Source organism: Leuciscus leuciscus (assembly GCF_965113295.1).
Source record: "Leuciscus leuciscus genome assembly, chromosome: 3".
NCBI lineage: Eukaryota > Metazoa > Chordata > Actinopteri > Cypriniformes > Leuciscidae > Leuciscus > Leuciscus leuciscus.
In genome coordinates, this window is record NC_138727.1 from 33,689,100 (window position 1) to 33,701,779 (window position 12,680).

General features: G+C 36.0%; 1 long non-coding RNA gene across 2 annotated transcripts; it reads left to right on the forward strand.

The window, feature by feature from the left end:
• Positions 1 to 901: 901 nt before the first annotated feature.
• On the forward strand, positions 902 to 3,495 carry LOC309495162. 2 transcript variants are annotated; one of them, XR_014204572.1, is made up of 4 exons: positions 902 to 938; positions 1,393 to 1,455; positions 1,960 to 2,032; positions 2,111 to 3,495. It is a non-coding gene; the product is annotated as an uncharacterized lncRNA (long non-coding RNA). The 2 variants fall into 2 exon arrangements; XR_014204573.1 differs by lacking the exon at positions 902 to 938 and having other exon boundaries at positions 1,094 to 1,455.
• The last annotated feature ends 9,185 nt before the right edge of the window (positions 3,496 to 12,680 follow it).

Here is a 12,680-nt window from a genome sequence, read left to right on the forward strand (position 1 = left end):
AAACGTGTAAAGTTGCACAGAAGAAAGCCCAATAGGACCTGCCCTGTACAGTTTAAGAATCTGTAGCCATAGTAGAGGACTATTATTTTGTTGAACAGACCTGAGCGACAACTGATGACGTCACATGCTCAGACTTGCTTGACCAATCGGCGGAAGGGGGCGTGTCAGGCCGCCCACATGTGGAAAACGAATTTTGAAGTCATTTATTCGTTTTTTTTAAAAAACGAATAAAGGGGTGACTTCCATTTTTGGTTTATAAACGAAAAACGAATTGACTGAAGTTCAAAGACTCTCTTCATTCTTTGTTCAAAAAGGAATAACGATAAAATGATCGCCAAAAACGAAAAACGGTCCGTTTTTAATTGGTTTTTCGTTTTTTGATTCTGACACCAAAAACGGTTATTTGGTTTTTCGTTTTGAAACAAAAAACAGAAAAACGGTATTTTCGTTTTATAATTACAAACGAATTACGGATTATCCAGAGATCCCCTGACCTTCCTTCCCCAACGTCTTCGCAATTTCCCTCCAGGAATTCTGTGCCATCTGACTGTCTCTATGGTCCCGCATGGAAGGATCATAAACATGCTGGTACAGACGTACCAGCTCGGACAAAGTCGCCTCGAAATCGTTCATCTTCGGATGCGGCGCCGCGCGCGATGTTACAAAAAGTGCCGTGCACACCGCCAGGCGAAATTGGGTCTTGCGAACCCAACGCGCGAGACCGCCCACTCCGCAATGACGTCATTTTTGCCGCGCGCGCCTCGCGATCTTGCGGCTGCGTCGAGTATAAACAAGGCTTCAGCGTGAAAAGATCCTATTTTTAGGATCTTTTCACGCTGCTCGCGCGCAACAAAGCTCAGCTGATCGACGTCATCGGATTTGAAGTAACGGCTCCTCTCATCAAAGCTTCCGCTGTTTGTTCGGCTCTCCGTTACAAGGTTTGTAAACTCGCCAAATAAATAAAAATACAGAGTCTACTCACTATATATTCAAACACACACATATAAACTAAATTTATTATACATTACTACTTTTTTACAGTGTTTACCACTCGTTTATTGCACAGTATCTGGTATGAAGGTTTAGCCGCGATGCTACGTTGATCTAACGTAAGTTAATGAACAAATGGAAATTATTGACTTATTGTCTTAGATTGATTTAGTCATTCAATTCAACATATTCTGTACAACTGTGTCTTCAAATTGCTGATATAGCCTAACTAATTTAGCTGATTCCTGCTGTCGTCATTGACGTTTGTTATGAATAACAAAAGCCGGTTAATATAGTTTGGTCTGTTTTTGTTTAGCCTAACTTTACTTACTACAGAAAGCCATTTACTGGTCAATAAATATTATGTTGTGAATAATCAGCTTTGTTCTTTTGTTTCCCCAGAACAACCAGTAACGTTACATTTCTAAAATAATCTGAACATTTCAGAGGCAACATTGAATTACAGTAAGTTACCTGCACCACATGCAAGTACTTTATTACTATGAACTTTCTCTGTGTGAAATTGTATTGTTTGACTGTGTACTTGTGTTTTTTAATCAGTTATTCTCTGAAAATCTTCCCTCATGCTCTCAAATCTCATTCATGTTACTCAGAAAAATAATATCACAGGTTTGGAGCCAATAATGCTATGCATTTTTTATAGGCTATACCTTAATCATATGCATTTGAATATAAGACATTTGAACCCTGAATTATAACTTCAAGTTTAGTCTTTTTCGAAAAGAAAAAAAAAGGAAAAAGCTATTATATGGCTTCATAAGACTTACAACACAACCCATAACACATGAGTTGTGAACTCATTGATTATTTTTAGGATCTTTTCTGGGACATTTTTGGAGCTTAACCATTTTTACATAAATTGTTGCATTGAATTGAACTAGACAAGTGTACATAAGAATAGTTTCATGAATGAATTACACAATTTTTTTCTGCTTGTGTTTCATGCAGTGATATTGAATGGTGACGGGTTGCATTATGCCTGAGATCTGCTTTCGGGTTCCACAGACAGAAAGTCAAACAGGTTTGGAACGTCACAAGGCTGAGGAAATTATTTAATAACTTTAATAACTTTACTAACAGTAAATTTTGTACTTTGCAGGGATCTCGGTAAGCTGAAATACAAGTTTGATCAAGAATAAAAATCCTCCTGTAGACCTGAAAATCACTGAAGTGCCTGGACCATCCACCAGAAAAGAGGAAAAGCAAACAGAAAATGAAGCTGATGCACCTTTTCACTTTTCTAACTCGTTAAGTACCTCACGTGTCCCTTGTGAAGATTTTATAATTGATTGCATTTTATGTTGCAGCGAGTAAAGGTGCATCACATTTGTGAATTTCGTGAAATTACGCAGGCAAAAATGTCCATTGACCGTTGTCAGCAGTGTAGCGATGTAATGTATGAAGCACCACACAAAATTGCTGATCGTGTGGATTCTTATTGAAATGAGTGAATTCACCAGTGAACATTCACAGAACAACAGATCATTTTACTGCACCTTAACTCTGGAAAAATGGAAAATGTTTTCTGCTTGTTGTGACATAAGGAATTCTGTTTCCGGGTCGAAGCCTCTACTTCTACTTCCTCTATCTTGTTTCTAGATATTGAGAATACTCAACAACCATTTATGGGAACTGTTGATTCAAGTCACACATTTAAGCTTTTCAAAAGGCATAGTGTACATTACAGTCTCCAGTCTCACGGCATCCCAGACTTCAACATTTTATGATTCAACATAGCTGAATAACTAAACCATCTGAGATTCGGAATAGAGATAAAGGTTAGGATCATAATTTTCAGGAATATTACAGCACAATGAGTGTATATTAGCACTGTTTGTTTTTGGCATCTGATAGAGCTTTTGGACTTGGAAACAGTGACATCAGACTTAACAAGCGGACTGAAACACATGTTTTAAAATTAAGTGAAGATGGACATTTTTAATTAGTCAAAATTGTTATTTTTTACATTGATTTATTACTTGGAACATGTGTTTTCCATGCATTTTGTTGAGATGTCTTTTCTTGTGTAGCCTATTGTATACACATGGTTGATTATTCATGTTACTTATGTATTATACTTTTTTTTTGTGTGTGTGTGTATTCATTGATATTCATCTATTACTAGCTTTTTTTTTTCAAGTGCATGGAAGTGTATTAAAATGGATCTAAAATATGTAATAAACAATTCTTATTTTGTATTTGGTTCAGTTTGTTTATTATAATAGAAGTTAATGGTGGTAACCATAGTAACAACATGAAATTAATTTAATACAAATAAAATAAAATTGAAATTTGGTTCCTGGAGCCACCCACAGTGGTTCCACAGAGTGCCTTATATAAGAGTTCCTCAGGAAACCTGTGTGGTTCCTCAGAGAACCGCCCCTTTTTAAAGGGTGCCTAGAGGATCTACAGACGGTTCCGCCGGTGTGGCAAAGTGAAGAACCCCAAAAGGTTCCTCCAGGCACCTTTTATTTTTACAGTGTACACTGGTGCAATAAATTCAAAACAACATTTCCAAAACTGGCAAGTTATGTTGCTTGTGGTTCTTCCATTTCATCGTCTCTGTGTCCGAGAAAAATAGAAGTACTGATTACTGTACCTGTAACACATCCTTTTTACAAAATGGAAGCATTCAGAAAACTCTTTCTGTATGTGAGGCAATTGGATGCATTTCTTTTTATTACAGTAGTATAGGGCAACAGCTACAGTACATGTATGTGTGGTAACAGCACAGTGTACTGCACTCAAAAGTTACAGTAGAGAGCAGTCTGAAGTACATCTACTGTACCTGTTTTTCTTTCCTGAAGGTTCTTATGATCGAGGCGACGGTGAAGCGACTCAAGTTTGGCTGTTCTCGGAAATGCTTGTCTCTTTGGCCTTGCCCTTCCCCTTCCCCTTCCCCTTCCCCTTCCCCTTCCCCTTCCCCTTCACCTTCCTCATCCTCTTCCTCCACTCCCTACTGTTCATCCTCCTCCTCCATCTCCTACTTTTCCTCTTCCTTTACCTCTTCCTCCATTCCCATCTGCTCCTCCTCCTCCTCCTCCTCCTCCACTCCAGTGTCCTCAATCTCTTCCTTCATGTCTTTCTGGGCCCATTGCTCCAAAACCCACTGAACTGACTCTGGCCCTTTTATCTATCTATTGATGTGTGATAAATTTTGACTCTTAGTGTTTCCACTTGGGTAATTGTGTGCTAACTGAGCTGAAGCTGTGCTGACTTGAGTGAACAATATTGAATGCTAGTGCTTTCTAAATGACAACATAGGCAATGAGAAACGAAGGGATTTGTGTGTAGAGTTTTGCAGTGACAGTTCAACAAATCTGACTCGTGTCAAACAGGGGAATAGTTTAGGGAAATGGGTGTGCTTTTTGATAAATGGTGTTATGGTTTTGAAATTTTAGTTCAAAAGCCTGGATATAGTGTTTAAGCAATCAAGAAAAATTAATAAGGCAAATGTGTTTTTATCTATAGTCCCAAAGTGTAATTTTTTAACATTGAATTTTAATTCAAATGATTTTAACCTTTTTCTGTTTCATTTTAAAAACTTTTTATAATGGGTGCTTCCCAAACGGAAGGTTGTATTGATGTTGTGTCATTCCGTTCAGTCCTTCTGAGGCTTGAAGGCTAGAGTCCTCCTCAGCATTAAAAGCCAATATGAGACGGTCTAGTAAGTGTGCATGGCTACGTCACATGTTTCCACCCCTGCGGTCACTTCACGAAAATACTATTAAAACTTAATTTTGGAAAACTACTAATCTTTATATTAACTGCCTTTCTATTAATGCAATACAGTGAACTAAACTGAAAACGACTGTGACAAATACAGTGCATGCCATTGAAAAGAATGTAAGTCTATCTATCAGCCTAATTTTCATGTGTGTGAAATTCAATATGACACCTATACCCTGACTAAAGTCAGATTTCCCCCAAAAATCTAAGCAGAAAATTCTGAAGTAGTAGTATGAGTCATGAATTTATGAAATTGATTGCCTGCTATAATAACAAAACTCTATGCTAATTTAGTTTTTTTTCCCCAAATGGCTGACCCTGTCTACAGCAAGACATTACATTTATTTGTATCTTAAGAGTCATAAATGTGCAGTAATTGTTCTTACAGAATACAAGATCAATAATAACATAAAATATTTTTAAAATTAAAAAACATATGCAAACATTTTACTCTAAGTGTCTTATATATATATAATATATGTGTATTTTATATTAGATATATCTAGTTTACAGCAGCTGAGACTTTCGCCAAATGACAGACCGTAAATGATGTGTCATGGGTCATGAATCAGACATCTTCAGTGTTAAACAGTTTGTTAAAAAAGGTCATGTCATCACAAGCATTTCAATGAGGGCTGCAAGGGGTCGCGCACATGTGATGCCACTAAGTAAGGGAGAAAAAAAAAAGCCTAGTGGGAAAAAAGTTATTAATGTTGAACAAAACACTCCTAATAATTTACTTACTGCTGTCATCTCTACTTATTCAATGCAAGGGGTTAAATTACATTGCTGCAGAACAGCAACCGTGTTTTTGTTCCTCTGAATTTATTTACATTCTGAAAGGAAGTAATTTATGCTGGTTTGCATGCAACTTTAAGGAATTTCTAATTAACTTCTTCTTCCCCGAGACAGATTGTTGTAATTTAAATAATTTGTGGCTAATAGCCATTTCCCTTTTGAAACAAGAAAACAACAATAACTGGCACGTTACTCCTGTTGACTAGTTACTCCAGAAGTAGGAACATTTCATACCCTGAAAAACAATGAACTGATATTAGACGTTGAAATATGAGCAACATATACTGCTAATACCTTTTTGGCAACAACTTGAGCTTGAAATCCTTGTTTGATCTCATAAATAACTCCGCAGACAGCACAGTCAATGTTTTGAGTGGGCTATTTTATAACATTGTCAAACCTGACAGTCTCAATTTTTCTCAAATTCACCCTATACTTGAGCCAGTTTTGCTGTATGGTTCATTCAGCATGTTCAATCACTTTTGCTTTACTCCAGCTTTGAAGGGTCTTGAGCTACAGTATGTATGTTATTACAGCTATTTTGTAGCAATACACCACAATCTCAAAGGCAATGTTGCTGGGAGACAGTACAGGACATGGGCAATAGGGAAGGACCAAGCAATTCAATAATGAAATATCTGTCTGTCATGCCTGTTTCCATTTACATCAACATTGCCTGATGGCAACAATGTCTAAAGTATCTTTCACAAGGTCTGGACAATTCCATCTTATTGTTATGGATTCATGGATTATGGCTTCCTTATAATGGTGTCATAAATCATAAACTCAACAAGCACTTATGTGTGAGGGTTGTAGGTAGATCTAATGTCAAGTATGGGTATTTCCGTGTGTTGTTATGAGACACATAATGGTCATAATTGTAATATAGCTGTGATCAGAGCACAAGGGCATCTATGTTCTTCTGCCTGTAAAGAGAGTAGCAGATGCTGGCTATTTATTGCATTTAAATTAATTTAACACATTCATGATTCAATGGTTCAATGTTCCCTCTAATTTATGTTTTTGCTGAGCAAAACCTATTTTTATTATGGTCTATTAGACAGAAATTTTATCCTTTTTATGAATGTATTTTACACAATTTCAGTTAGCTCAAGTTGTCTCTTTTTTCCCCACATATATTTGAGTCTGTTTTCCTTGCAGTTTTTTTATTTTTTTATTTTTTGTCTGCGCCTGAGTAACATCAAAGCACAGCATCATACTTGAAGCTCAGAGGGAACATTTCCCAAGGAAGTCATTTGAATGTGTTGGTGTGCATATGAGAGACAGAGAAAGCAAGTTCAGAGAAGAGATGGAGGTGTGGTGTCTGGATCTCTTGCATGATGTGAACTTGGACAAAAAAAACAATAGAAATAGCACCTTTATTAATATAGCACAATTAAAACAACACAAGTTGACCAATGTGCTTTTACGATGTCACACAGAAAAAAGAAGAAAAAAAGCACCACATAGGCACATATAATAAAATTGTCACTGATTAAAAGACATTATCATGTTTTTTGAGTTGTCCTTTAAAATGCTGTACAGTAGCAGCTCTCCTCTAAGTTTAGGCAAACTGTTCCAAAGTTTAGGCGCTGCTACAGCAAAAGCTCGTCTCAAAGTTCGTCTAGTCTGATATTCAGTTAAGAAATCTGAGAGACAGGTCGGTGCGAGTCCATGCAAGGATTTGTATACACAATCAATCCTATATTAGACCGGAAACCAATGCAGGGGGACCAGGGTAGGAGTAATCTGTTCACCCTTTTTTATCCCCATTAAAAGTCTAGCAGCTGAGTTTTGAACTTTTTGCAAACGAGAAATAGATGACCCCCGTATAACGCATTACAATAGTCAAGTCATGATGTTATCTAAGCGTGGATCACAGTTTCAAGGCCTTTAAACTTCAAACATGATTTAATCTTTGCTAGATTGCATAAGTGAAAGAAACTTGACTTTACTGCATAATTTATCTGTTTTGTCCAGTTTTAGAGAGCTGTCAACACAATATTCAAGGTTGTAACTGTTCACATTTAGTTTACTTGAGAGTGAGAGAAAGACAATAAAATGAAAAGAGACTATATATATATATCTTCTACATCTTCTATATATATATATATATATATATATATATAGTACCAGTCAAAAGTTTGGGAACATTACTATTTGTAATGTTTTTGAAAGAAGTCTCTTATGCTCATCAAGCCTGCAGTTAAAAAACAAAAAACAAACAAAAAAAAAACAGTAATATTATGAAATATTATTACAATTTAAAATAATGGTTCTCTTTTTTAATATATTTTAAAATGTAATTTATTTTTGTGATGCAAAGCTGAATTTTCATCAGCAAGTACTCCAGTCTTTGGTGTCTTATGATCCTTCAGAAATCATTCTAATATGATGATTTGATACTCAGTTATTATCAATGATGGAAACAGTTGTGCTGTTTAATATATTTTTTTGGAATACTTTTTTCAGGATTCATTGAGTAAAACGTTAACATCATTTATTCATAAAAACAGCATTTATTCAAAATAAAAAAATTTCTAACAATATAAATTGTTACCATCACCTTTTATCAATTTAACGCATCCTTGTTGAATTAAAGTACTAATTTCTTTAAAAAAAAAAAGTTATTGTTCCCAAACTTTTGAACGGTAGTGTATATTGTTACAAAAGATTTCTATTCTAAATAAATACAGTTCTTTTTAACTTTTTATTCATCAAATAATCCTGAAAAAAGTATCTCAGGTTATAAAAAAAATATTAAGCAGCACAACTGTTTCCAACATTGATCATAAATCAGCATATTAGAATGATATGAGACCTATATATGAGACCTATATATAGACCATATATATATATGAGACCTATATATACAGTCTCTCACATAAGTGAGTAAACCCCTAACATTTTAGCAAACATTTTAGTATATCTACTCAAGGGACAATACTATAGAAATGAAACTTGGTTATATTTTAGAGTATATGCTGCTTGTATAGTAGTATATATTTACTGTCCTCTGAAAATAATTCAACATACAGCCATTTTTGTCAAAATAGCTGGCAACAAAAGTAAGTACACCCGAAGTGATAATAGCTGAACATCGTTTAACCATGCAAAGCCACATGTACTATTCATCATTTTCATGTTTTTGTCTGCTTAACAGGACCATACAAATTTGTGTATCTTGTATTAGAGCAGTTAAAATTTGTGCTTTGAATACCATTCTCTTATACTGACCACTGGATGTTTAACATGGCACCTCATGACAAAGAACTCTCTAAGCATTTGAGAATTAGAATTGTTGCTCTCCACAAAGACGGCCTATTGGCTATAAGAAGATTGGTAACACCCTGAAACTGAGTTACAGTACTGGCCAGGGTCATACAGAGGTTTTCCAAGACGGGTTCCACTCGTAACAGTCCTCGCAAGAGTCAATCAAAGTAGTTGAGTCCTTGTGCTGTGCTTCAGGTGCAGAATGAGTGATGCCAGCATTGCTTTAGAGGTTGCAGAAGCGGAAGCTCAGCTTGTCAGTGCTCAGAGTCAGACTATACGCCGCACACTGCAACAAGTCGGTTTGCATGGCCGTCGTCCCAGAAGGAAGCCTCTTCTGAAGCTGGCTCACAATAAAGCCTGCAAACAGTTTGCTGAAAGCAACCTCTCCAAGAGCATGAATTACTGGAACCATGTCCTGTGGTCTGATGAGACTAAGATAAACTTGTTTGGCTCAGATGGTGTCCAGCATGTGTGGCAATGCCCTGGTGAAGAGTAACAAGAAAATTGTGTCTTGCCTACAGTCGAGCATGATGGTGGTAGCATCATAGGTCTGGGGCTGCATGAGTGCTGCTGGTACTGGGGAGCTGAGCTTCATTGAGGGAAACATGGATTCCAACATGTACTGTGACATTCTGAAGCAGAAGATGATGCCCTCCCTTCAGAAACTGGGCCGAACGGCATGATAACGACCCCAAACACACCGCCAAGATGACAACTGTCTTTCTGAGGAAGGTGAAGGTGATGATGTGGCCAAGTATTTATCCAGACCTGAACCCTATTGTGCACCTGTGGGGCGTCCTCAAGCGGAAGGTGGAGAAGCGCCATGTGTCTAACATCCAGCAGCTCCGTTATGTCATTATGAAGGAGTGGAAGAGGATCTTAGCAACAACCTGTGCAGCTCTGGTGAACTCCATGGCCAGGAGGATTAAGGCAGTAGATAAATCAAATAATTACAGGCTTGATGCGCATAAGGGACTTCTTTAAAAAAAAAATATATATAAATATATATATATATATATATATATATATATATATATATTAATGTGTGTGCTAATTTTTGACTAGTAGTACTGTACTATTATACTATTGCTGCAAAATTATCACAAATTTAAAAATAATAAAGTCTTAATTTCACGAGTTGTTGTCAGCCTACACTTCACATAATAGGCCTGTAGGCCTGGGCTTCATTTAACAAACTATAATAGTTTCATCAGATGGTAAACGGTGTATCAATATAAACTAAATACAATTGACTTGAATACTATTATCATTAGTGCTATTTGGTGCTGGTTTTGTGCAGTGCTTTGTAGTCAATTAACATAAATTAGTTCAACGACGCAGATTCAGATCGCTTCATAAATGTAAATTCGTCTGTCCATGTAATTTTCAAACGATTTATTTATAAATGACCGGAAAATTACCCTTTCACTTCACATTGTCCAATGAAATTTGAACTTGTTGTGCCAGATGACAATTGGTCGGTGTATTATACATGACAAAAAGGCTTCAATTAATGATGTAATATTTCTAAATATGTGATATGTGGATTTTTAATTGAATCTATTTTTTTTTTTTATGCCGTCGAGCCATATACTCACTGAAATAACCACGAGAACATCGCTTCCCGAGCAGACTGTGGGATACCTACAGTATAGTACAACCCAGATAACAAGGAGATTAATAATTGTGTTGACTAACAAAACACTTACATTTACATTTAGTCATTTAGCAGACGCCTTTGTCCAAAGCGACTTACAAATTAGGACAAAATTCAGCGCTTCCTGCGCAGCGCAACAAAACACTTCCTGCATGTCTCAAGTCAACTAATTTCTCCATAACATTAGCAACGTTTTTTTTACGCATTAAACTGTCGTTTACAAAGACGTGAAACTCACCGAGTGGTCAGGGGTGTTCACTGATATGCTCACACAAAAATCACTGCAAAAGATGCTTTCCAACAGGTTTTATCGTAGTTTTTGTCCAACTCCATTGACTTGTATTGGATGTGCTGTGAGGTATGGCATTACTCCGCCGCCGGGCTGGAGAGTCTATTATTCAAGCTCTCAACGGAAGAATGTAGGGGTGTGAGGCGTTTGGAAAAATAGGTCCACAGTTTTACAACGAATGGTAAAACACCTGTTGGAAAGCATCTTTTGCAGCGATTTTTGTGTGAGCATATCAGTGAACACCCCTTACCACTCGGTGAGTTTCACGTCTTTGTAAACGAAAGTTTAATGCGTTTTAGGAAGGATTGTTCCAGTGCACCTATGCAGCCATTGTGGAGATGGGGGGGTGCTACCACAGAAACCGAAAATTCTCGGGCCAGCAACATGTGTCCAAATTTCAATCTTAACCGTTCTATTTCATCAGAAACGATCTGAAAACAGCGCTTTAAGTGTAAAATACTGAACTTGTCCTTTAAATAATTCACAGTATGAATACTGTAGAATTGCAGTAGACTACTGGCGACTCTACTGCCAGTATTTTACTGTAAATTTGGAAAATTTGGAGTTTATTTCATGTTTACGGTAATAAACCGTAAAATATTTTCACAATATGAATACTGTAAAATTACAGTAAATTGATGGCGAATCTGCTGCTAGTATTTTACCGTTATCTTGGGTTTAGACAAATCTTACGGCAATTCGTACGAATTAGCCACACACTCGTCCAAATTCTTTGATCATAAAACTAAGCATCCAGATATCATCTTATTAAGACAAATTATTGGGAGATATAGAGTGACAACTGATATTTATATGCATTTTATGCAAGTAGTCTGCTATACCGTTATAAAGATCTCATTGATTTACATTAGGCTACATTTTCTTAAATATAATGTCAAAAAGTGAACTATACGGTTAGTCACTCAGGTGGCACATTCCCGTCTAAATGAGAAGTTAAACAGATTTAATGCCAAAGTGTCTGTGAGACTAAACTCAAAGGAAGAGTTTTGTTTAATCATGTAATTCTAAACTTTTGGTATTAGATGTAGTGCATTTATGTGAGCATTGATAAATATTTTGATTTCATTTGAGATATTTTGATTTGTTTGTCTTGTAATTTCAGAATATACGAGTAGTATTGATTCATTTCACACTAACTTTATGTCCTTTGTGAAGCTTTAACATTTTGAACCCCGTTGATTTCAATCATTAAACATAAAAAAATAAAAAATAAAATCTTCTTGTGTTCCACAGAAGAAAGATATATTTTTTAGGGGTAAATATATTTATATACACAATTACAAAGTGGCAGCAATAATAAAACCACAATGGCATACAGTATTTAAATAAAGTAAACCAAGTGATATAATATTATCAAAAGTATACTAAAGTCTCAGAGGTGGACAAAGTACACAACGTCCTTAGTTGAGTGAAAATACCGATACTACTGGTCAAATATTACTCTGTTACAAGTAAAAGTTGTAAAGACCGATTTTTACTTAAGTAAAAGTACAGAAGTACTTGTTTTTAAAAGTAAACTTAAGTATCAAAAGTAAATGTCAATGCATTATTGTTGCAGTGTTGTATGGGATACTTACAGTACCTATGCCTCTGAAGCAACCTAGTGAATACACCAGTTAGTAGTATCTGTGGAATTAAGAGCTGTTAGAATGTTATAAAACCTATAGAAATTAAACAACTGAATTGACAAAAAAAAAAAAAAAAAGAAAAGACAGCCATAATCATCTTAAAAATTTTTTTAACACTCCTACCATTCCAACAAAAAAAGTACACATCTATGTGTATCCATTCATGCACATTTGAATCAAGTGGTCTATAAAAATCCAACCTGGTTTAAAACCCAGCTATACAACCACTGTATAACTGCCCAACAGCAAAACTGCTTTAACAAACAGCAAAACA